The sequence below is a fragment of the Drosophila navojoa genome, chromosome 5, assembly GCF_054131105.1.
Source record: "Drosophila navojoa isolate 15081-1374.11 chromosome 5, UAZ_NAV_1.0, whole genome shotgun sequence".
NCBI lineage: Eukaryota > Metazoa > Arthropoda > Insecta > Diptera > Drosophilidae > Drosophila > Drosophila navojoa.
This window is the reverse complement of record NC_142893.1, coordinates 23,286,416-23,310,133: the sequence shown is the minus strand read 5'-3', so window position 1 is coordinate 23,310,133 and position 23,718 is coordinate 23,286,416. Positions and strand designations below refer to the sequence as shown.

The 23,718-nt window shown below is 42.1% G+C and overlaps 1 long non-coding RNA gene across 2 annotated transcripts in view; it reads right to left on the bottom strand.

The window, feature by feature from the left end:
* Positions 1 to 5,231: 5,231 nt before the first annotated feature.
* LOC108654671 (uncharacterized) overlaps positions 5,232 to 23,718 on the bottom strand; it is a 40,714-nt gene continuing 22,227 nt past the window's right edge. For both annotated transcript variants that reach the window (XR_003980084.2, XR_003980083.2), the window contains exons 3-4: positions 18,263 to 18,326; positions 5,232 to 5,559 (exon numbers count right to left, since the gene is read on the bottom strand). This is a non-coding gene — a long non-coding RNA (uncharacterized LOC108654671). The remainder of the gene's footprint in view (positions 5,560 to 18,262; positions 18,327 to 23,718) is intronic.

Below are 23,718 nucleotides of genomic sequence, written 5' to 3'. Positions count from 1 at the left end.
CTCAGCCCGGTAATTGATATGAGAGCTAATAGTATTACACAGCATATGTGGCCGGATGTTTGTGAAGGCCACTCGAGTGGCTATCAGCTAGCTCAGCAAATTGCTTGCATCGCCGAAGGACATGAAAGGACAATCGAACTGGACGAACAGACGGCGAGCTATGTCAAGGGCCGGCTTGAGTCTAACCCTTTTTGCCGGCTTTGATGTGCTCGACACCTTGACAAAAGCCGTCCAAAAAATGTCGAGTGTCAAAAGCAGCTGCCGTCTCATGCCAGGCACCCTCCCACCCCTTCATCGACAGCCATAAAATGTGATACTCGCGCCTGTGACGGTGCTATAAAAAGCTTCGAATCACGTCATTCGAATGTCAACATTTATGTATTTCCTCCACTTTTTGCTCTTCTTCTTTTACTTTTTTGGAATCATTCAATTGACTTGGGCGTGAGTCCATTTAAAGTTCGACACATGTTGGGGCTGTGTGTGACAGGCTGTGCTAGACTAGCAGCTACCCTGTGCTACACTTAACTTTTGTAATATTGCAGAACAAATCAATACTTGGGAAATTTCTAGTTGATTTACCAATATTTCAACCGCTAATAAAAATAATATAAGATAGTTTTCTGTATCTAATTTAGCTCGTACAGTAATATTGAGCAATCAATACCTGAGATATTTTCAGCTATCAATAGTTATGCACTATGATGATCTGGATCTATTTTCTATTATCCAACTTTAGTCTTATTCAACTACAATTTGCTTGCAGCAAACACCTCTATATATTCAATCGACTGCACTTCTATGTTAACTATTTACAGTTCATTTAAATGTAGACAAAAGACTTTTTAGCTATTCATATTGCCTGACTTGCCCGCTCTCGCTGTCTGTCCGTCCATTTCGCTGTGCCCGTGTCTGTCTGATTGTTCCGTATGATTTCTGAGTGCCTGTATCTCTTTCGTGGCTCCATTGCTATCGACTTGTCTATCTGCCTCGCCTGTCTGTCGCGCCACGCCCCCACCCGCCCTCGCCTTGCTATGCTATGCCTTGCAGTCATGTGTCAAACTCTTGATGTCAACTTCTGACATAATATTGACAGCTAAACAAATCCAATTATGCCCAACTCCTGCAGCCGACACGAAGCGGCTCAAGTGTGAGAGACTCTCGTAGCTTTTTGGGCTTCTAACTTTCGGAATATGCTAAATGTTGACCATGTTTGCTTTAGCTCTGCAAGTCTGCGTATGTGTGTGTGTGTGCGCATGTGTGTGTGAATGTGCGTTCAAGCGCTTTAAACGTTTTCCCAGTGCTGACCAGTGGAGCAACTGCTACGATATTTCAATATTCCGATAGGCTGCCTGCTGATTGTTGTTGTTCTTGTGCCTCCACAGATGTTGCTGCTGCTGTTGTTGTTGCTTTTGCTGTTGTGGCGCCAGTAAATTGCGTAGGTGTGCAATTGAATTATTGCAGTCAATGCACACATTCACACTGCCCCGCCCCCGCCCCAGCCTCTCTCCCGCTTTCATCTTCTCCTGGTCAGCCGCCGTCGCCTGCTATCATAAATATGAAATTTCGGGCCTACGCAGTAATGCAGGCGGCACAGCCTGCATATTATCCACAGCTATCCCTTACCCTTTCACGTCCCTCTCTTTCTCTTTCCCTATTTGTGTCTCTCTGCCAGCTGCCTGCTGCCTACTGCCTGCTGTGCTGGCCAAACTCTCAGGGACTGTGCCAACAACCATTTTACGGTTTATTTTTGGGGCATTGAATGCAAATATTGGCATAAATTTCGGCTGTTGTGGTTGGCAGCAAGGCTCTCCTCGCTCTCTCTCTCTCTCTCTCTCTCTCTCTCTCTTTCGTGCTCTGCGTGTGTGTCGCACAGCCTCCGATTCAGCTTGGCTATAGCCAAATTTCATTTGGCTTTTGCCACAAACACACACACACACTCACACATACACAGACACAACCTTCTGCCTGACTGCATTGTTTGCCCTCGGACAGAATGTAGTTGGATTTCGTATTTTGGATTTCAGATTTGGCAATTGGAAAGTTGGTTGTGCAGCTCGTTTCGGCCAGCAAATCGCATTTTGTGTTAACAAATTTGTTGGATAAAGGTCAAAATGTGCTCGGAATTGCTAAAGGAATTTTCAAACTAAAACTCTAGAAAAATGTTAGCAGACAAATTGAAGGGGAGGAGTCCTTGGAAATCAGAACATTTATGCTTGACAGCTTGAAGTGAACAGCAGTAAAGTAGATCCATAAAATCTGCCTCCTCTCTCGTACATCTGTAGATATTTTGCAGGCATATCTTAAAGCTGCGAGCTCATAAAAACTTTGGCTGTTAAAAGGCTGAGCGAACGAATCTAAAGATTTCAATAGCCAAGTCGGCCAATAATTAGAAGAATGTTTAGCTTTAACTTGCTGGCCAACTGTCACTTGACCCCGCCTCCTGCTGGCCGACGAGTCGGCCTACCCACGTGGCTGTTGATTTATGTGTTTGTTTTTGGTTTTTGGCCGCCTGCGGCACATTTATCAGCGCAACAACAAAGCAGCTGACAACAACAACAGCAACAACAACGGCAAGCAAAACAAAACAAACAACGGGCCCAACAAATGACAGATCAGCCCCAGCAGAGGACCCGTCGGCCGAGTCCTTGGCGAGTTTATTTAGGCAGCCGCAACTATTTGAATTCCTCTGCGAAAAGCACTCAAGAAGAGCTCGCAGCCAATTGGAATTCAATACGCTTGGCATTTCCAAGCGTGTCGGTTCAAAGTTCAATTAAGTGAACATTTGTGAACGGGGTAGCGAGAGTGAGGGGAGCACTCATTGTTAAGCCTTTGATTGCTATTTAGGGCAAACATATAAATTTGCACAGCTAGAACATGGCTGCGGGCAACGCCCAGCTCGAAATTCGAAACGCCTCCTGCCCAAAAATGGAGGCAGTTGCCTGCTTCTCCTTCTCCTTCTCCTGCTGCTGTTGCCCCTGCTGTTCATGCTGCTCCTGCTGCTACCCCTAACCCAAATCAATAAATTAAACGCGCCTTTAACTATATTTCTCTGTCTGTTTAGCCATCTCTCTCTGTATATACATCTCACGCTCTCAAATTTTGGTTGCGCCGTAAATCGTTTGCACGGGAAATTGGCAAAAACATCAAAAAACTTTTCTTGGCCCGCAAAACTATGCTACGGCGAATGTTTGGCTGCTGCCTAAAACTATGCTAATTTCCGAGTATTTTTCTGTTCTGTTTGCCTCAATGTTGTCCTTGCCCGTTACACATGTCCCACGGTCCTAAGCAAACCAATTTGTTATTTGTGTGTGTGTGTGTTTGTGTGTGAGTGGGCCTCGAAAATTCTATTAAAATGGCATAAATTACAAACTCGATTTACAGCTGAAGCGGCGCGACTCTCGGGGCGGATGGGAGGTGACAACGCACTTAAATACATTTTAATTAGCTGCCAGGGCAATTGGCAGGACACTCGCACCCACCCACACTCACTCGCCCACATTCATCCACCCACCCTCATTCACCCACACAGACGGCCAGCTCAATGGCGCTTTTGATTCTCGCCTCAGAGTGTGCTACACTCTCTACATTTTCCTTGCCTTTGCTTTCCGCTGTTCCTTCATTTTCCGCTTTTCATTTGCACAAAAGCTACTTAGACACGATTTTGCCCCGGTCCAGCAACAACAACAACTACAACAACAACAATGGTCATTGGTTTTGGTTCATGGCAAAATGATGAAAGGCATTTGGCTGTGATGTTTAGTTGCAAAACAATTAAGCTGAAAGCAAAGCTGTGTAGTCAAGTATGTGAGGGTGTGTGTGCTAGTGTGGGTGTAGGTGTAGGTGTGTGTCCAAAGTGAAATGAAATGAGATGAGATGAAATGAAATGAAATCGCTCTGAAGAAGATCAAGCCAAAGCAATTCACAATAAACGACTGCTAAATACGCTTTGCCAAGCATTCAAATTTCGTTCCCTTCACTTTCTATATTTAATAACATCATTCAATTATGTTAATATGTTGACTTTATACTCTCTGTATAAAGTATTGATATTAAAATATTAGACAAACCAATTCTCTGAAATATTTACATACATATATTTATACTTTTGATAATTTCTGGAAATTCTTTACTAGGGATATATTTTAAATTTAATCTGATTTGATTTAATCAAGTGTAGATAAATGCAAATGCTTAGCAGAAATTCTGAAAATTTTAGCTAGCGTAACACAAAATACATAAATATAGGCTATAGTAAGTATTCAAATAATTGTTATTTTTAGCCAAATGATTTGAATTCAATTGATTTAGCCTAAAAGCCAAAAGCCCAAAGTTTGCAATTCAAATTATATTCAGTCAACATATAAAGCATTAATTTCATATGGAATGGCCTTGAGGTTGATTTCAGCGAATTCCTTACATTTTATTATAATTTATACACTTTTTACTTTTCACCTTGCCATTAACAAATATGCAAATCATATGAAATATACCAAGGCATACATACATGAGTAAGGCAGGAGTTGAAAGGATTCGTGATAATGGAATAGAATGAGTTAGGGGAGTCGTTACACTTTTCTCTTCGAAACGCTCAAAATCTCTGGAATCTAATATAAAAATATATTATAGCTATATATAATACTTGTTATATATATGGCATAAAGTAATGAAAGTTGGTTTATTTCACAGACTTAGTCAAGCAGTTTGAATTAGAGTGCGAATACACTATGCCTATCCAAAGCTGTCACATAACCTCCCACTAGGTAAGTATGCCCTCTAACCTACTTGTTGTTTTTGTCGATAGGGTATGGCTGGCGTAAATGTTTCGTCATTGACAAATGTGAAGTGCGCTGGAGCGATGTTTCGACATTAGCATTAATAGTGTGGCATTAATTTCAAGGCGCAATATAGAGGTACACATTTCTATATACATGTTATGGCATTTCCATGTGTATTTAGAGGGACGCAATTATAGCTACAGTCTGCCCTCAATGTGTGTGCGTGAGCGTGCCGGTACGATTGTGTGTGTGTGTGTGTGTGTGTGTGTGCGGATGGGCTTTAAAGAGCGCATAAACACATTACCACATTACGTATACAACGGGGCTGTCAGGCCCCAGGCTCCATCAAATCCGCTTGACAACGACTTGAGGTAATGTTTGCATATGCCAGGATCCTAGCTATGTGCTCTGTGCCACGCCACGCCCCGCCCAGCCGCGCCCTGCGACCCCCTCGCACAGTTTGCATAAATAATTCATTTGAAAGGACGCTTTTAGGTTCGCAAAACTGTTGTAGACAAAACTGCTTAAATATGCATAATTACCTGAGACTTCGGGGGGTGCTGCCACGCCCCCCGCTCTGAAGCGAAAAACAGAGACAGATAGAGCGAGAGTAGCCAAGTTTTCTGAAGTCTCAAGTCAAGTCAAGTCTGACGTGCTCGTGCCGGAAGTGTGTGCTAGAGAACGCATCCCGGCCTTCATCCTTCGTACTTCGTTCTTCATCCTGCATCCTGCGTACCGTGTCCCGTCTCCTCTGCCCCGGGCACTTGGCATAAATTTGTGGCCTCTGTAAAACAAACAAGCATCAACAACAGTTAGAGTCAGGCGGGAAAACGGGCGGATTTTCTTTCGCCGCAATTTACACAATTTCCACAATTGCCACAAAATTGCCGCACATTAAAACAATAAAAATTGTTTACAAAATATTTAACTAATTGGGCCGTACTCTCGCTCGCCCGTTCGGGGCCAATCAAAATCTGTTCAAATAGTCAAAGAGTCAACGGCAAAAAATGTCAAAAAATATTTAAAAATATAGCCAGGTGTTGACACGCAACCTTGAGCCGAGCTATGGCCCTCCCTCTCGCCTGCGCGCTCCACATTCCGCTTCCGTTCGGCCATAAATATAATTACAATAATAAAGGAAATATTTACAACAATTGTAAATATCTCGACTCGACTCAACTGCGGCTTTCAACACGCACGGCCCCAAATTAATAAACTCCAATTGGCAACGCCTCAAACCCTCTAGCCTCTATCAGCCCCCCGCCGCCTCCCCATCCTGCAGGACTAACGGCCTGATTGCCGGCGCCAGCGCTTCCTGATGAGCGTGTGAGCTCATAAAGATTTCCTGGCCCTCTGGGCTGCAGCCTGTGCGTGCGCAAAGTGACACAAAGCAGACAAACTAATCGCAGGCTCAACTTGCTAATACCCTATAATATCAGTAAAGTGCTAGCTTTTGATTCTATGCAGACTTTTGAGGAACTAAAGATATTCAGTTTCATTCAACAAACAGATTCTTTCATTCATTTAGATATGCGAATTAATTCAAGACTAAAGACTTGAGCAATTCAGTTTTAATTATAGTGTGGGCCATAGTCGTAATGCCTCTAATCGATTTGCAGGGTATGTGAGTGTAAGGCGTGGCGCTCTGTGACACTTGCCCGCCCTTCGACCCCCTCCACGGGAGCTACTTAATAGAACTTTTACGTTTAACTGTAACTCGGACTCGCTGGCTGCTATCTGATTACAGTCGCACGCCATAATGTCATCATAAATTGTAGTTAGCCGGGTTAAGGACCAGGTTCAGACAGTGGCTCCGATGGCCGGCGCTGTATGCCAGCCAGTTGAGCCACTGTGGCTTTGTGCCAGCTTGCAAAAGCGTGGCGCATAGAGAATTGTGTTTAACATGCGGCACTTGAGCGAAATGAAATTTATGATTAAACCAAAGCCCTTGCCCCTGGACACGCCACGTAGTCAAAGGTAAGTGCTTCAGCTCCAGCTCCAGCTCTAGCTCTCGCTATAACTGTCCAACTGTGCTCAGGGCCGTATGCTAAAGAGATCTGTGTGTGCGTGCTGGAGGGGGAGCAGCATGGAGCATGGGGCATGGGCACTCGCACAATGGCGGCCGTTTACCGCAGGCCAAAATGCCACACTTAAGTGAATTACAAAAGCAGCTTGTCGAGCACTGTGCATAGGGCAACGGGCAGGGGCAGGGGGCAGGCGGGGCCAGCGCGGGGGCAGTCAGCGTGTGGTATGCGGCACGCGGACTGAAAGTCAGCCAGTCAACGCGTTGACAGCCACAACAAGCGGCTTAATCGCATTAGAGCCCCTCGCCAGCCCCAGCCACAGCCCCAGCTCTAGCGACCCAGGAGCCTGAGCCTGGGCCAAGCCCTTGAAGTGCCGACGGACGAGCAGCGAGCGACCGGCAACGTTATTCCAAGAGCCAAGTGCGACAAACTGATTGTGTGGCGCCACACAGCGCATAGAGTCACGAGTGGGCGTGGCATCTTACACCCCCTTCAACCACCCACTAGGCTAGCAGAGGCGCTAAGCTGCGCATTGTGCGCGCCAACAACAGCGACAACGCCAACGCCAACGCCAGCGCCAACGCCAGCGCCACTATTTATATAAAGAAAAGCCAGTCGAGCAGCTCCTGTGGGGACAGACAGCGGCAGGGGCAGCAGCAGGGGCAGGGACTGGGGACCAGTCATGGCAACTAAAGCAGGACTGGCAAGACGTGGCCGTGGTGCCAGGTCGCCTGGGCAATTGCTCTGCCACACAAAAGTTCACAGGCGGCAGGCAAAAATATATGAATATAAAAAAAAAAAAAAAAAAAAAGAATGAAATATCGAAGTGGCAAGAAATGTTTGTGGAGTTTGCCCAACTAAGAGTTACCCATTCTTATTAAAGCTGCACTTACTTTTAAAAGTTTATAATTTAAAATGTACATTGTTCTCATAAATATTTCACATACTCAACCTAAGCTGTATGATTTTATTGGTAAGTTTGTTTGACATTGAAGTATAGTAGAGGATAGCATACACTATGAAATAGTTTGTTCCAAGATTTTGCTTTTGTCCCTTCTATAAAAATTGTCAAGTGAACTATATGCCCGCTTTTTATAATTACAAGGTATACATAAAAAATGGAATATTTATATTGCACACAGAAAATGTAATTTTTCAAGAAACGTGAAAAAAAACGCAATTAATCTACGACAGAGCGCGTTTCAGGCTCAAAGAACTCAAGCAAGGAAAGCGAACAGTCACAGTCACAGTCACAATCACAGTCACAGTCACAGTCAGATTCGCGGTCACAGTTGCAAAGTCTGGCAACGCTGGGAGCTGCGTTGGAGAGAGCACAGAGTGCGCTTATACCCTGCTTCCTGTCCAGTAAATCCAATAACTTATCTTGATTTTATGGTTATTCCAACAAAGGCCGGAAGTTGTAGGTGCAGCAAAGACGACAGCGCACCCAAAAAAGGCAACACGAACGCAGGCAGGGCAGGCAGGGTAGCAGGGCAGCGGGGCATTGCTGGCACTCAAAAACATTGTGTAGTTATTCCCCGCCTCCCCGTGCCTGCCCGCCCGCCCGCACGCCCTTACGGAATGTGTTTTTGCATTTGACATGCCATTGTGTTTGTCCACAGGGTTAGAGGGGGGCTGAGCATTTAAGTTTGCTTGTCTGCTGTCCGTTACAATTCAATGTGTGTGTGTGTCTGTGTGTGGGTGTATATGTGTATGCAATTGACATATGGTTTCTTTAGAGTATTCGTTTGTCTATTCCCACCCTCGCTCTCACCCTTTATCTCTCTCTCTCTCTCTCTCTCTCCCACTCTCTGTGCTTTGTAAATTCTGCATGAAATATTTTATTTGAAATGTCCTACATAGTATTGCCGAGTCCTGCCACTTGTTTCTATTCCCACAGTTGCTGCAGCTGATGGGCATTTATTGATGCAACTCAGCCCCCGCCTCCCGCCCCATTGAGCAGAAGTCAAGCAGTTTGTAAGCTGACATTATCAAGATTAATTGAGGCTTCCTATATATTGTAGTATTTGAATATATAGAATTGCTATTCATGCGACAGTTACAAGGCCAGGCTGGGCCAGGTGCTTCCGTGTGCATTTGCATTTGACATTTATGAGCCGCATAAATCTTGCGACAACATCGGCTTTTCGACTAATTGATTAACAAGTTGCACACCAGCTCGCAACTTCTCTGGGCTTGCCGAATGTGTGAGGGCTTTACAGCTTGCAGAAGTAAGACAAGAAATTTCAATAAATATTTAAATTTTAATAATCAAATTATGTTGCAGCAATTACGAGGAAAGTAAATGAAAAACTGCGGGGAGTGCGAGTGCGCGAGCGCCCCAAGCACAGCCAAGAAAAATCAAATTGGGCAAAGCTGCTGCCGCTCCTGCTACCCCTGCTATCCCTGTTGCTTCTCCTGTTGGGGCACGAAAAGTTTCTGCCAGATTGGCATGCTGGAAATTTTTAGACGCACCCGCAGGAGAACAGCTGCCAAGTGCAAGGCAGAAAAAATAGCGGAGGAACAGATGAAAAGTAAAAGGAGAAGCTAGATAGAAAGTGTGGCAGAAGGCAGAAGGCAGAAGGCAGATGGCACAGACAATGATAATGATATTTTCGTTATTCCAGCAGGAGGGATGCTCCAAATTTATGCGCCAATGGTTTTTCTGCTTTTCGACCATATTACATATTCATTAAATTGCAGCGAACGAGCGGAGGCTGCCTGCCAATCTCGGTTGAAACGCTCTCAGTAGGCAGCTCAACTCAAGCATCAATGGCAATGCCCCCTGCCTCTCTCTATCTCTCTCTCCCTATCTCTGTCTATCTCTCAGCTAGTATCTAGTTTCATCTAATTGGTAATCATCGCGGCGCACAGCATCCGCAGCGGCATTAAGAAATCACTGAAATAATGTTGAAATCGAGCTCAAAACTCGTTTGTTCCAAACTGTAGCGAACTGTGTCGAAATTGAGACAATGACGCAATTCGATATTCGCTCATTGCACAAATATATATAGCATATATACTTATATAAGTTATGTATATATCGCATGCTGTACAATATATTGTTTGGGAGTCTCTGAGGAAATGACATCAGTGAATTGCATCATGCGCAGAAAATGTGGAGACATTAGAACATCGAACATGGATTCAATAGCTTGTCATCAGAATCAAAGCGAATCAACACCAAATAATTTTGATGTTACTTTTAATTTACTTTGCGTAAGTCAATATTTATGTGAGCTTGCAGTTAGTCTAATTGAAAGATTCAATCAATTCAAATCGGGACATTTTTACAAAGGTAAAGCAATTTTAATTTGCCCTAAACAAATGATTTAGTGAAACCTATTCAAAATTAAAGAAAATAATAGTCAAGTTAAAATAAAAAGATGACATAGTCAAGTTTAAATAATAAGAGTTATTATAATAAAATGGAATGTCAATTTAAGAAACTCCAATAAAAACCATATAAAAGTTGTGTATTTATTCTTTTTTGAAGATAATGAATTAAAACTAGTTTCAATTAATATTAAAAGGAATATGAAATAACGAATTATGTGTAATTTGTGTTTCTAACAATTAATTATAATAAACATATCTGGTTAATTTATGTTTAAATAATTAGCTGTCTAATGAAAAGCAACACATTGTAAATATATATTGATTATTATAGAGAAAAAACACATAATTAAATCATTATTTAAGCAAAACAAAACTCTGATGTTTACTCGTGGCATTTAATCAGCATCTCAGCTTCTGTCAGAGCTATGTATCCGAAATTCAACCAACAAAGCCAAAGATAATTACAACTCTTTACATCTAGCTTTTATACATTTAATAAAAAAGAACGAAAGCCAATAAATAAATAAATAACGCGAAATGAAATTGCCCTAATTGTATTTTTATTCGGTGTTTATTAAAAACAGTTGGCCAGCTGCCGCCGCCAAGTGTCAATAAATTCTAATAAAATGCAATTAAAGCGCACAACGCACAACGGCTTTTTAATAGCCGCTTTTATGTGGCCGCAGGAGCGTGCGAGCGGCAGGAGCAAAAGGACAAAGGGATTACAGACAAACGGTTGGCCCAGACCGCATATGCAAAATGCGGGGCCATCAGAATATGGAAAAATATAAATCAACGCGAGATCAAACGCAATGAAGCATAATTTGTGCGCAGTTCTATTTGCTTTAAGCTGGGACAGCTAAATAAATAAAGAGTTTACGAAAATGATTTAAATAAATACATAAATATTTGCGACAAAAGTCAACTGCGAATTATGCTAATTCATAATTGTGTCTATCAAAATATCATTCCGCAAGGCACAAATAATGTATTGCTATAATTGTGTAAGTCTCACCAACAAATATGCAAACACATTTTTAAATTATGCACGTCAATTGTTTGCGCAACAAAACTGTAAAAAGTCAATTTAAATTGACGCCGCTATAAAATCTATATATATCAATTTATGTGAAAATGCAAAAATGTGTAACGAAAAAACAGGACGAAAATAAAATACAAATAAAATAAATTATAAAATCACATGTGATTTAAATGGCTGTTGACGAAATTGTCGCGCTAATTTGTTTGCGGCTAGCAAGGAAAAAAAAATTAATAACAAAAAAGCATTAAGACAAGCACACGACTTAGTAATACTCTCTATTTACTGCTGCAATTAATTTAAATAAAATCATGAAAGACATATGGAATTATATCTGTATAATGCATACAAATTATTATTTTAATATCTAAAAATGATTCTCCATCTTATTTCTTAACTAAGAGCTATTAAGTGTGAGCTGCGAACCTAAAAAAGACTGATCCCAATTCACGTTCCATGTTCATTTTACTGCTAATATATATTTATCTACATTTATTAAGGTCTAAAACATAGATTTAATTTAGTTTTAATTAACAGATTCGATTCGATAGAGCTTCAATTTTAAATTTGCAAATATGCCAAAGAGGTGCCCCCAGGGATGCATACGAAATGGTTTGTTTTTCATAGAAAGCTCTCTTTTGTATATAAAGCATATCAAATTGCTCACTGTTTACAGGGTATTCAAAAGCTCTAACATATGGGGACATTTTTTCATAAAAAATATAATCATAGTCGTGGCAATAACAATTGAATAGCCAGCTGGGGGATAGGAAGGAAGGCAGCGCAAATGTCGGAAGTGCACGCAAAACGGGCGCAATTAAACAATCAGCACAACAATTACAAAATGTTGACAATGTTATGAGAGTGTGTGTGCGTGTGTATGTGTGTGTGTGGTTTAAATAATGGCCAAGCCAAGTTGATAACGTTGACAATGTTAGCAGCAAGTTTGTGGCATTAATTTATTGTAACCGAACGCACAATAAACTGACTGCAAGTCCAATTGTTGGATTGCGGAATTTATGAGGCACAAAGCCAAACAATATTCCAATTAGTTGCATGTAACAACTTGCCACAAAAGAGAGGCAGAGGCAGAGCAGGCGCCGAGCAGAAGGCGCAATGCATTGTCAACAGCCAAAAACCCATCGTAAGATTAACCAAATGTTTGCCGAGTGCCTCAAGGCACTCGTTCTCGAAGTTCTGCCACACTTGAACAAATACAAATGTGGGTTCAATCTGAATAAAGCCAGCTGTTAAGTTTCGTATATCTTCAGATACTTTTATTTATTTTTAGAATTTGATAAGGATTTGTAGCTTAGTTCAAGTATATAAAAAACTTAGTACTTAATTTAAAAAAAATGTGCAAAAACCATCATAAAACATAATTATTATCAATACAAACTGAGCAAAATTGAGAAATATTTGTAAATTGAATTTAATTTCGGTTACATATAGTTATTTTATATATTATCTGCATTTATTCAGGTTCTCTAAAGAAATTAGAAGCCAAACTCGTATGATTTTTGGCCAAGTGCAGGACTAGAGTCTGCTGCTAAGTTGTTTCAGAGCTGGGCTCTTCAAATGATTGATATGTTAATATGAAGCATGCCGCAGCAGCCCGAGAAGCCTCGGCAGCTTCTCAGCGCAGCCTGAGCATCAGCTACTGCTGCTGGCATTTGCATATAGACATCATATGCAAATATGTACCGCAATCTAAGGGATGTGCCTTCAAAAAGTATCTGCGAATTTGCGAATATGTCTGCGCAAAGTGTGTGTGTGTGTGCATGTGTTTAGGCATGTGTGTGTGTGTCTCTTTTAATGTATGCATATGCAAGATGGCGTCGCTCGCACACCATATACCTCATTGCAGCTTGTCTCATTTTCCATTTTCTACATTTTTCGCATTTCATTTTTTATGCTCGAAAATTGCTTTATTAGTCGCGTCGGCGACGTCAAAAAGTTCTTGGATATACATATGTATATACACATCTCCTTAAATGAATATGTATACACATGTATACGTATAAGTATATATTGCTGCCTAAATGCCTAACGAGCAGCTGTGTGGGCGTGGCACCGCCTCTGCTAGTTATACAGTCTGCTCCACCGACATGTGGCTGGGCGACTAGCTGAGTAACTGTCTAGCTGACGGACTTGTCAAAGGCAGCAGCAGCAGCAGCAGCAGCAGCAGCGACAGCGGCAGGTGAACTCCTTGTTGTTGTCCTGTGACAACGACGACAGCTTGACAAACGAACAGCAACAGCGACAGCAACAATATCCAGTGTAAAAAATGTTGCCTTTTGTTATTGTGATTTGCGCTGATTTGTTGCCCGGGCGCTGCGTCATGCGCCTTCTTTTTTTCCGGCGCTCAGGTCTTTGGGTCAGCGCCATAGAGAAAGCCAGGCGAAGGGGCGGGGCAGTCAAAAAACTTTCCTTACACACACACACACACATATATATAGTGGCGGCATTTCCTTTTTATGTTTGTTATGCCCATGTCCTGCCATATGTCCTTTGTATCAATGCGGGCATATAACCTATTTGTGCTCCTATGCCTATGTGTGTGTGTGTGTGGGTGTGTGTTCTTTGATTATAACGTTTTGGATGTAGCTGATGTGCCTTTGGCTGCTGCTCCTTTTATTTGTGTTGTTGCCTCTCGTCCCTAAGCTGATTTACGTGGATTGTCTATGAGTGTGTGTGTGTGCTTGCGTTTTTTGCTCTGCACAAATGGGCGTATGAGCGATATTTTTTTGTGTTGTCCTTTTTTCGTGTGGCTGGGTCCCTCTTGTCTGGCTTTTGTGCAGTGTTTAGTTGCTGGCAACAGTTGATTGATTGATTGAACGTTTTGATAAGTGCTGTCACTGGGTTAGCTACGTTTTTTATTGACCTGTCTGTGGTTGAGTTTTTAGACCGCATCCATCCACACATCCACACACTTGCATTCTATCTATTCAAAGGACTCTAAGCCTTATCCAAACAAAATTGCTGCACAGCTAGCTTTTCTTTTGCAGGCTCGGGCAGCAGCACAAGTCAAACATAATTGACCACAAGCCAAGGCAAATGCTGGCCAAGCAGAACCCAATGGGATTTCGTTAAAATATCATACCAATCTGTACAGAGATTGCCAAATAATATGCTACCTTTCCATTGCCAAGCCTCAAAGGGTTCAATTTGAAGTCAAATGCCAAATGTTATATGAGATTTTGAAGAAGTGAAACCTGACCTGAGATAAGTCTTAAAAATACATTTTATTGTACTTGAAGTTGAGCTTATCAGACAATCGTATCTCAAAGCAATTTTCTGCTCATAAAACAGAACTGTTTTTTTATTTACTGTAGGATATATATTTTAGTTCTTTACTTGAATTATTTCCGCATCTAATGCTTCTAAGCTTCTTCTTCTCTGTACTGCCGTCCTTTCTGCTCTGCTTAACCTACTCACGATCCTCTGTTATTGGCCTACTACATTATTTATTCACAAGTTAGAGTCGATATAAAATTACAACTAACTTATAAAGTGACTGTCTTGACTGCAATTATTATTAATTTGTTTCCTAGATAAATTATATTATTGAGCTAAAGGTATGAACATCAATAGATATGTTAAAAAGAAAGACTTAATTCTTCTCATTAAATTGAAAAACTTCTACTTCCTCCCCAACTCGTACATCAAACACTTTATAGCCACACGGCATTAGTAAGATGGGTCTGAAAAGTTGTTCCCAATACTTTAGCTAACAACGCTGTGCATACTAGATTAATAAACAGGGCTTTGTATTGCTAAAGTTTTTAATAAACGTGGGCGTGGTGCAGTAGCTTAATAAGCGTTTAGCTGAGCAACTGCAATCGACAATTGAGACATTGCCTCAAGCCCTGCCCCACTTGAGGCACATACTCGAAGGCAAAGACACATGCATAGGAAGACAGAGAAAAGATAGTGAGTGAAGGAGTGAGTAAAAGAGAGAGAGAGAGAGAAAGAGAGAGGGGCATTACTTACACTCGGACTCGCTGGCCAAGTGGTGGCAGGCGGCGTGCACTTAAGTAAACTGCACGAGTGCCTGTTCGACGTCCGCAAGATTTGTGGGACAGGGTGGCAACGCTCACAGACTGCACTCGAAACGGATTTCCTTGTTATGCACAGAGAGAGCGAGCAGGATAGACAGAGAGTGAGAGAGAAAGAGAGAGAGAGTGAAGGGAGGATAGGGTGGAAAGCCAACTCTTGGGCATAAACTTGTACGCAAAAGTTTCATTCATGCACTTGATAGCACCTAATGCAGTCAAGGATTGAAATTGAAGCGGCCGTTGCTGCCAGTGGGCGTGTCTGCAATGGGCGGCTGGCGCTGGGCGCTGCCTGCGAAGCGGCGCAATTAGTACGCATCGATAGACACGCGCGTGCACTCGACACCAGCGAGCACAACAAAAGCGAGCAATCCAAGCAAAATGCTAATTAAGTGGATGGACAAAAGCTTTTGCTTTAAGAAGCTGACTCCGTCTGCTGCTCCTGCCTGCCACACGTGCCACACTTGCCACACTTGCCAGTCGCACCATGCCATACATGGCGCTGAAACAGTCATATATCATAGTCAGCTCCAACTGTGCTCAAAAACCAAGAGCATTATACAAAAGCGCAAAAAAATTATGTATACGAGCGGGTCAGCTGCTGCCCGTGCGACCATTACAAATGTGAGCATTTTGCAACACTGGTCGATTTTCTGGTACTTTCAGCAGCACGCATGCCGCAACTTTCGGCACAATTAATGCATGCAGAATTTGTTTAATTGACGACTCGCATGCCATAACTTATATGCCAGCACACACACACACACACACACACAAGCACACACAACTGTAGACACAAAAGTCTGAACTTTTGGTCAGAGTTGGGCAGAGAAAGGGTATGGGCAGAGGGTAACGAGGGCTTGTTAATTGCATTGCGTTTGACATGCATGAAATGTCTTGGGGCTGTTTGCCTTGTAATACCCTGTAAAAACGGCTTTTAATGCTTAGCAAAAAACTTCTTCTTATTTAGGAAATGCTGAGATACTTCATGTGTGTGTGAGAGAGAGAGAGAGAGGTTTTCTAAATTTCATGTAGATTCCTTCAATGAATGCTTAATGTTGAGAGTTATAAGTGTGATAGAAATAAAAATGAATCAAACAAGAGCAGTTTTCATACCCGACTTTAAAAATAAATGAGATCTATAGCTATTATCGACAGATCTAGTGACTTATTATCACACTTTTTCTTTTCATTAACCGTTAAAGTGTTAAGGCAGTGATAGTTGGTTGTATGTATGTACGAGTAGATATCGTTTACATATATTTTATATCGTTATATTTCTTTCTCTATATGTTGTAAGCTGGGTATATACTAGCTAATTCAATAGCCATTGCCTTTGGGGCTGCAGTTGCCTTTGGCTGGAACTCAACTTTCTGGCAGCATGCACTTGGCCAGGAGGCAGCGGACAGAGTCGTCGCTCCTTTGGGCCGTCTAAGCGAATTTGCCAGTTAACGTTAAAGTTTTTGTCGCCTGTGCGTGTCGCTGCAGTGAATAATAAGGCAGGGCAGCAGGAGAGGAGCAGAATAAAGTAATATAAAAAGTAAAAGGAAAAAACAAGAAGAGCAAAGTTTTTAACGGCGAAGCCATTTCATGCTCATAAGCATAACTTTGCAATTTAAGAGTTTTGGAATTTTGGGAATTCGCATGCAAAAAGCACAGCTCGAAGTGGAGCGTGAAAACGTGTGAGGGCAGCCGAGGCGAATAATTTGTTGTTAGCTCGAACTAAGTTCTGGCTTAAAGTTCGTTTGGCTGCGGCCAACTTTGCTTTACAATCAATTATGAGTGCAGGTTGAGTGGAGAGTATTGTTAACCTGTCCGGCACACATTTAAATGCAATTTAATGCAATTTATGGCCTGTTGCCAGGCTTTATAATGCGTTAGCCAGCGCCACAGCCACAGCCAGAGTCAGAGCCAGAACAACAGCCCTTATTAAAAGCGGAAACAATGCGCACTTCCGCCTCAATTGTGCAACTGCAACCTGCACATGTATGTAAATGTGTGTGTGTGTGTGTGCCATAGGACACGCAAATGAGCACTGGTATAATGTGCATGCATTATTATTCATGTTGTTGGCGCTGATAAAGTAAAACAAAAAAAAAGTGAAACAAAAACAGCCACACGAACAAGAACTACAACAACAACAAAACTTAACAATTTATAGCGCTCCCCAGCCCTCGACTACAGCGAGGCACGCCTCTTTTTGGCTTTATTCATAGACTAAGAGAGAAAGAGAGAGAGAGAGAGGGGGTGGAGAAGACAGGGGGGGGGGAAAGAAACCCACTTGGCCGCGTTTAAATTACCAGCCATAAATAAACAGGGTTCAATTAATATGGCCAAAGAAAACTGTGTGTGTAGTTGCCTTCTGCCAGCCTTAGTGACGCGTTGCGTATACGCAGCGTATTCCATGAAAAGAAATGCGAAAGGCGTTGGCTGGGGCAGGCAGACAGAAGAGTTGGCACTATTATCATAAGCAGCCACATCAGCAATAAACAGCGCAGAGCACAAGGCGTATGCGATATGAATTTGAGTTCAACTTGAAATAATGCTCTCCGAAGGATATATTCAGCTAATCTTATCTCTGTTGTTTCGGGTCGGCTTCGTAATAGTGTGCTTTACTTGCAAACTTTTTGATTGTAATGTGATGCAAAGTTGAACAAAATTATGTAATATATGGAAAATATTTCATAAAAATATATATATATATATATTTTTTTTAAGAAAATGTACTAGATTTTTGTTAAAGTAAAATCCAAGGAAAACGTTTAAGCAAGTGACGTGAAGCATGATTTATTAAAAGTTGACAGCGATGACTGATTGATGATGGATTAACTGACTCTCTGATTGATGGTAACAGCAAAATCTATCATAGAAAACTGAGCTCTGCACTGAACAAATTTTATATACACCAATATATTTACTCTTAACAAATAAAAAATCTATAGGGTATTATCTATGCCAAGCAACAGTACCTCAGCCTTAACACACATATCTACATATGTTTATACATTCAGTTTATATACAAAAACTTACCTCATTTACAAGCATGTGTGCGGATTATTGTTGGGGAAACTGCTTCGTCAGCTCGTAGCCAGATCTGAAATGGAAATAAGTGAAATATGACGTTAAGTATTTGATCTAGAAATGTGTCCAACGAGAATTCTATAGTTTTATGCCATACATATACACATCGCTGCGTCTCATTTTTCGGCTTTTTATTCATTTTATTCCATTTCGAATTAACATAAAAGTCGCATTTATCAAATTGCGGGGCAAAACTTTAGAAAATAAGGAAACCAAACACAAGCGAGAAGGGGTTGCCGTAGTTGAGCAGCAAGCCGAACGCCCTCTGTGCTGGCCACGCCCACTTGTAAGACACACTAAAGGAAACTAGGTAGGGAAGTAGGGAAAAGAAAAAATAAACTGAAACGTTGTCAAATGTTTGCTTTTATCAAAGGGGACAGGACACTTTTAGTTGGCATTTTGTGTTGTGATTTAGATGAAAATTCGCATTTTCTTTGGTTTTTCTTTTTCCCTACGAATTTGTACGATTCGGATTTGCTCGGCCGCACTCTGAATGGGTTCAAGGGATCAAAGTGCTGTTTAAGCAGCCGTTCTAAACTCATTTGACCATTTTAATGTCGTTTTAAAGACAACAAACTGACACAAAAAGGATGTGCCTGCAATACACACACACACCCAAACACACAGACACACACACACACACGTACATACGAACACAGCTTGGTAAAACTTGTCGTTTGATTTTGTGTGTTTGGGTTTTGTGGGGAGAGCCAAATATGCTGTCATCACGATTATCCTTAACGTCGTATGGCTGCCAATACCAGTTGTTTCCTCTTCCGTTATAGCAGCAGCAGCACACACACACACACATGACACTGCGGATGTGTAAGAAATTTGTAAAACGAGCCACAGCCCGAACGTAAGAGATAGCAGCTGGAGAGAGACAGACAGTGAGAGCGAGAGGGATAAAGAGAGAGAGAGAGAGAGAGAGAGAGAGAGAGAGAGAGAGAGAGCTAACGCTTGGCATAAGCCAAAAGCCAGTACAACAGTCAACTATAGTCTGACCTGCCACGCCTCTGGCTTCCTGCCTCGACTTGTTCTGGCCTGATTGCCAAAATGTGCGTTACTCTAGTTGCTGGAAAAAAATAAAAAAAGTAAGATGAACGGGGCTTCCTACTATGCCGTTACTCTACAGCTCTCCCCTTCATTTCACTTTGTTGTCTTGCTAATTTTTGGTATTTTTCTGCTGCTGTTGTTATTGGTATTTTGTCAGCCTCTGCTTCCCCTTCTTCTTCATTTGCGTATTTTTATTCACTTGGCGAACTTTTGCTTTGCCGTTTCATGCATAATTTTTTTTTCTTTTATTTCATTTCAGTTCACTTTTGAATTCTTTTCTTCTCATTTTTTTCTCGGTTGCAAATTGAAATTTAAAATTTATGCAAATTGTGCTGTCAACCCCAAAAGGGTTCTCATGATGGTGCAGGAAATGGTTATTGCCACACACACACACATACAGGAGAGGTAGAGAGAGAGAGAGAGAGAGAGAAAGAGAGAGAGCGAGAGAGACATTACAGTCCGATTTCGAGCTTCAATTTTGCTGTCATTTAATGGTGTTGGTAATTGTGTGAGTCCGTCTGTCTGTCCGCTTGGCCATCTGTCTGCCTGACTTGGCGCACAAATTAATCGAAATTAAAGTTTCAGCTCAGTTTGGCTGTGAACATTTTTTATGGCATACTTTGTGGCGTCGCAGCGCTAACAAGCCACGCCCAGCCGGCACGCATTAGCAACGTTGAGCATGAGCAGGAGAAGGAGGATGAGGAGGTCAGCCTTATCTAAAATCCTGGCACGCTATTCAAGTCCACAGCTCCAGTGACCAGACGAGCCATTCAGCGACTTAATCACAGCACAGCACGCAGCCACGCCCCTCGCGCTGCAGTCCATGTGTTACCGCAGCAGGGGAGGGGTGGGGCCGTTACTTCAGCGTCGCCGCGTGCAATTAATTAAAAACAAACAAATTTCAGAAATGCACGGCAGTAACGCGCCTCGAGCCTCGCGCCGCCTCTCCAGGAGCTGTCGATGAACAATGGGGGGGCAGACATCGGGTACAGTGGGTACAAGCCGTTCAGCGTGGACAGCATGGTCAAGCAGGACACTGACCAGAGCGCAGCTCTGCAGACAGCAGGCAGTCGCCAGGCAGGCGACAGGCGACAGGCGACAAAAGTTGCTGCTCTAAGCGTTTTTTAATGCAGCGCAGCGCACAGATTTCAGCCTCTGTACCTTCTTCTCCTCTCTTACTCTCTCTCTCTCTCTCTCTCTCTCTCTCACTCTTACTCTCCAGTGTCCTGTCTCTGGTAATTTCGTTTTATTATTTTGCAGTTTTCTGTGTCGCTACTCGACGCTGTGTGCTCTACTTTGTAAATATTAAATTATGAACAGAAAAAACCTGTATATAGCCAGAAGAAAAGGCACAAAAAAAAGGTCCCCAAAGGCGAGTGAGCGAGCCAGAGTATTTTTATATTATTATTATTTTTTGCTCTTTTTTCGGTTTTTTATTTTTATTTTTTTGGCCCACTGTCAACGGCAGCTGCAGCCAACAAAAGCAAAAGGCAGCCAAAGAAATCAGATAACTGTTATGGTTATGGACCATAATAACTGCAATCCAGGTGAGACCAAGAGACACTGAGACTGTGAGACACGGCCAGAGAGTCGGTGTCCTCTCTGCACAACTGCAGTAATCTGGGCCTCGAGCAGTGCTTAGGCGACAGCCGCAGCTGCATCTGCTGCGTATACGTAACGCGCACTACGTATACGTATATGTATACGTATCGTATACGTTATGTGCGCCATTTAAACCAGCAGGAACTACAGCCTGTGCCCATTTGCTTTAACAATTACGTGACATTCGCAGCAACTAGCCATATTTCTATCTTCCTCTCTACTCTTCACTCCTCTATCTTTGTCTCTTTCTATGTAGCCCCTTCTCTATTTTGGTTTCTGCACACACATTTGGCACACCGCATTTAACATTCGCGCAGCATGTGCTCCAAATGACCAAGGCTGAGGCGTGGTCACTGTTAGAGCGCTTTTATTATGGCCACAACCTCAACTACTTTGCGAACAATATGCGTTTTATTCTCAAGAAAACAACATGAAAGCGATAGAGGAATGAGAACCTAGCAATGCTATCTTTACATATTATATCTCACAAGAAAAAAGAAATGTATTTTGTTTACTTCATATTATTGTTAATGACACTTATCCATTCAGGAAATTAATAATCTATAAGGAAACTTTACTTTTCTATATGCTTAAATACTTTTAATTTGAGGCATAATACTATATATTTCCAATAAAATACACATTTGCGGTTTACTAGCACGGGATTTGATTTATAAGTTTCTTACAAGTTTTGCCCCAATGAATTTTTTAAAAGACTAGAGAATGGATGAATAATCTATAAAATCTAAGTTGAAAACTGGCAGTTCTTTAAATAGTTTTCCCATTTTTACAAATACTGCCAGCAATTTCGCTCAGTGTAGCACCACATGATACGCCACTGATGACCATCGAGCTAACTGCTTTAAGTGTGTCGCTAGTTCTCGACTCTTCGTGGCTCTGGCAACGACTCTGACAGTAATACGTAAAAAAAATGCACAAACCAAAAATGAAAAAAAAAAAAAAATTGTAAAAACGAAAATTAAAATTGAAAACGACAAAAAGTTGCGACCGCATCCGGAACAGGCCGCGACTGTTGGCCCCGTCTCTGGGTGCTGCTGCTGCTGCTGCTACTGCCGCTGTCGTTTGTCCTTTGTCGCATGCAATAAGTGCTAGTTGAGTGGCGGCACTTGAAAGCAGAGCCACACCAAGAACACACACACACACACGTACACTCACACACTGACTGCTGGTTATTCAATTGGCCAGCTGCATGTGTTTCTGGCGGCGCTTCGGATTACAGTTTTTGGCCCCCGTTGGTGTCGGTGTCGTTTGTTGGTCTGGCGACCTGACGCCGCCATTTCCGTTTCAGCCAGCACGGAAGTGGCAACGAGCTGCCCGTTCTCGTACCCCCAACCACCCTCTACTCCACATCGTCACTCCTCCAATGCTTCACCCTTCTCAGGCATCCAACAGTTGGCGCTTCGTGCGGATTTGCTGCGGCCATTGCATACAAAATGTGTTGCATACATTTGAGCGCTTTGCAGTAGGAAAATCGACGCGAATGAATGAAGTAAGGACCAAAGGAAAAAAAACCTCACTTAGAGGCCGAGCGCCATGGCAATCAAAATGGAAATGGGAAAACGACAGCCAAACACATACAGCCCAGCAATATTTTATTGTTGTTGTTGTATAATAAAAATAAATACAACACCAACTACAATGATCCACATCAGTCGCGTCGTTTCTATTTAAGAGCCCAAAACGGAAGAGAGTACGAGCGAAGTGAAACAGTGGCAAAAACACGTAGAATTATCAAGGGATTGAGTAATCAGCAGGTGAATGGAGGTAATTAATGATCAGACTTCAATCTTCTGTATTACAGCAGCTATTGAGATTTGCCGCTAAAGCAGATCAGACTTATCCGTTGCACATAGACAGCCCTATCCTGTCAGTGGTTTCGACCTTGTATATGCTTTGGTTCGATTGAGTAAAATTGATTAGTAAAATACGACTTAATACCCAATCATCACATATTTTAATTTTTTACTATTTTTCCTTTTTCTTTTAGGCAGTTTTGCCTTTATCGTTGAGGTATTTGAGATTAATGGCTTGACAATGATAAAACTTCCCTCTAAATTAGAAAATTTATGTAATGATCAAATTTAATTCAAATAATTATTTTGTTTATGAATTGTAGTATTGTCTAAGAAAGTCCTCTATAGATAGCAAAAGGTTTGGATTGATATAAATCAACAATTCATGCTTGAATTCAGCGCATATTAAACAGAAGAATGTCTCTTTAAATCGCCTTTCAGCCCTTTTGACCCACTGTGCTTGGCTCCACATTTACAGAGTCGCATATGCGGCCTACACCACTACAAGCAGACAATAACAAATGTAATGTCCTTCAGTCGCCGAAAGCCACACTACGATTGCCTGACTCTGTTGCTCCAACTGCTTGGCCACCACCGCTGTCTCTTTCTCTGTCTTTCGCTTTGAGTGTGGGACCGCGAGAGCTGCCGCCATTTGCCATTTGGTGTTTCCGTTTGTGCTTAGGGCCTCGTTTTTGCCTTTGCCGTTGACCGTTTTTAACGGCTCGACTAACTTGGCCATTTAAGCACATTTGTCGTCATTGTCCTGCCCTGCCAGCCTGGCTTGACCAGCGGCTGACAGTGTGCTAATTAGAAGTCCTTGTTGCTTGTGGCCACAACAAAACAGAGGCCCGGTCAAATATGCAGGCGCACAAAACAATGAAAACTACTTTCGGCGCAAAGTCAGGACGTGTGCCAGAGAGAGTGTGTGCATGT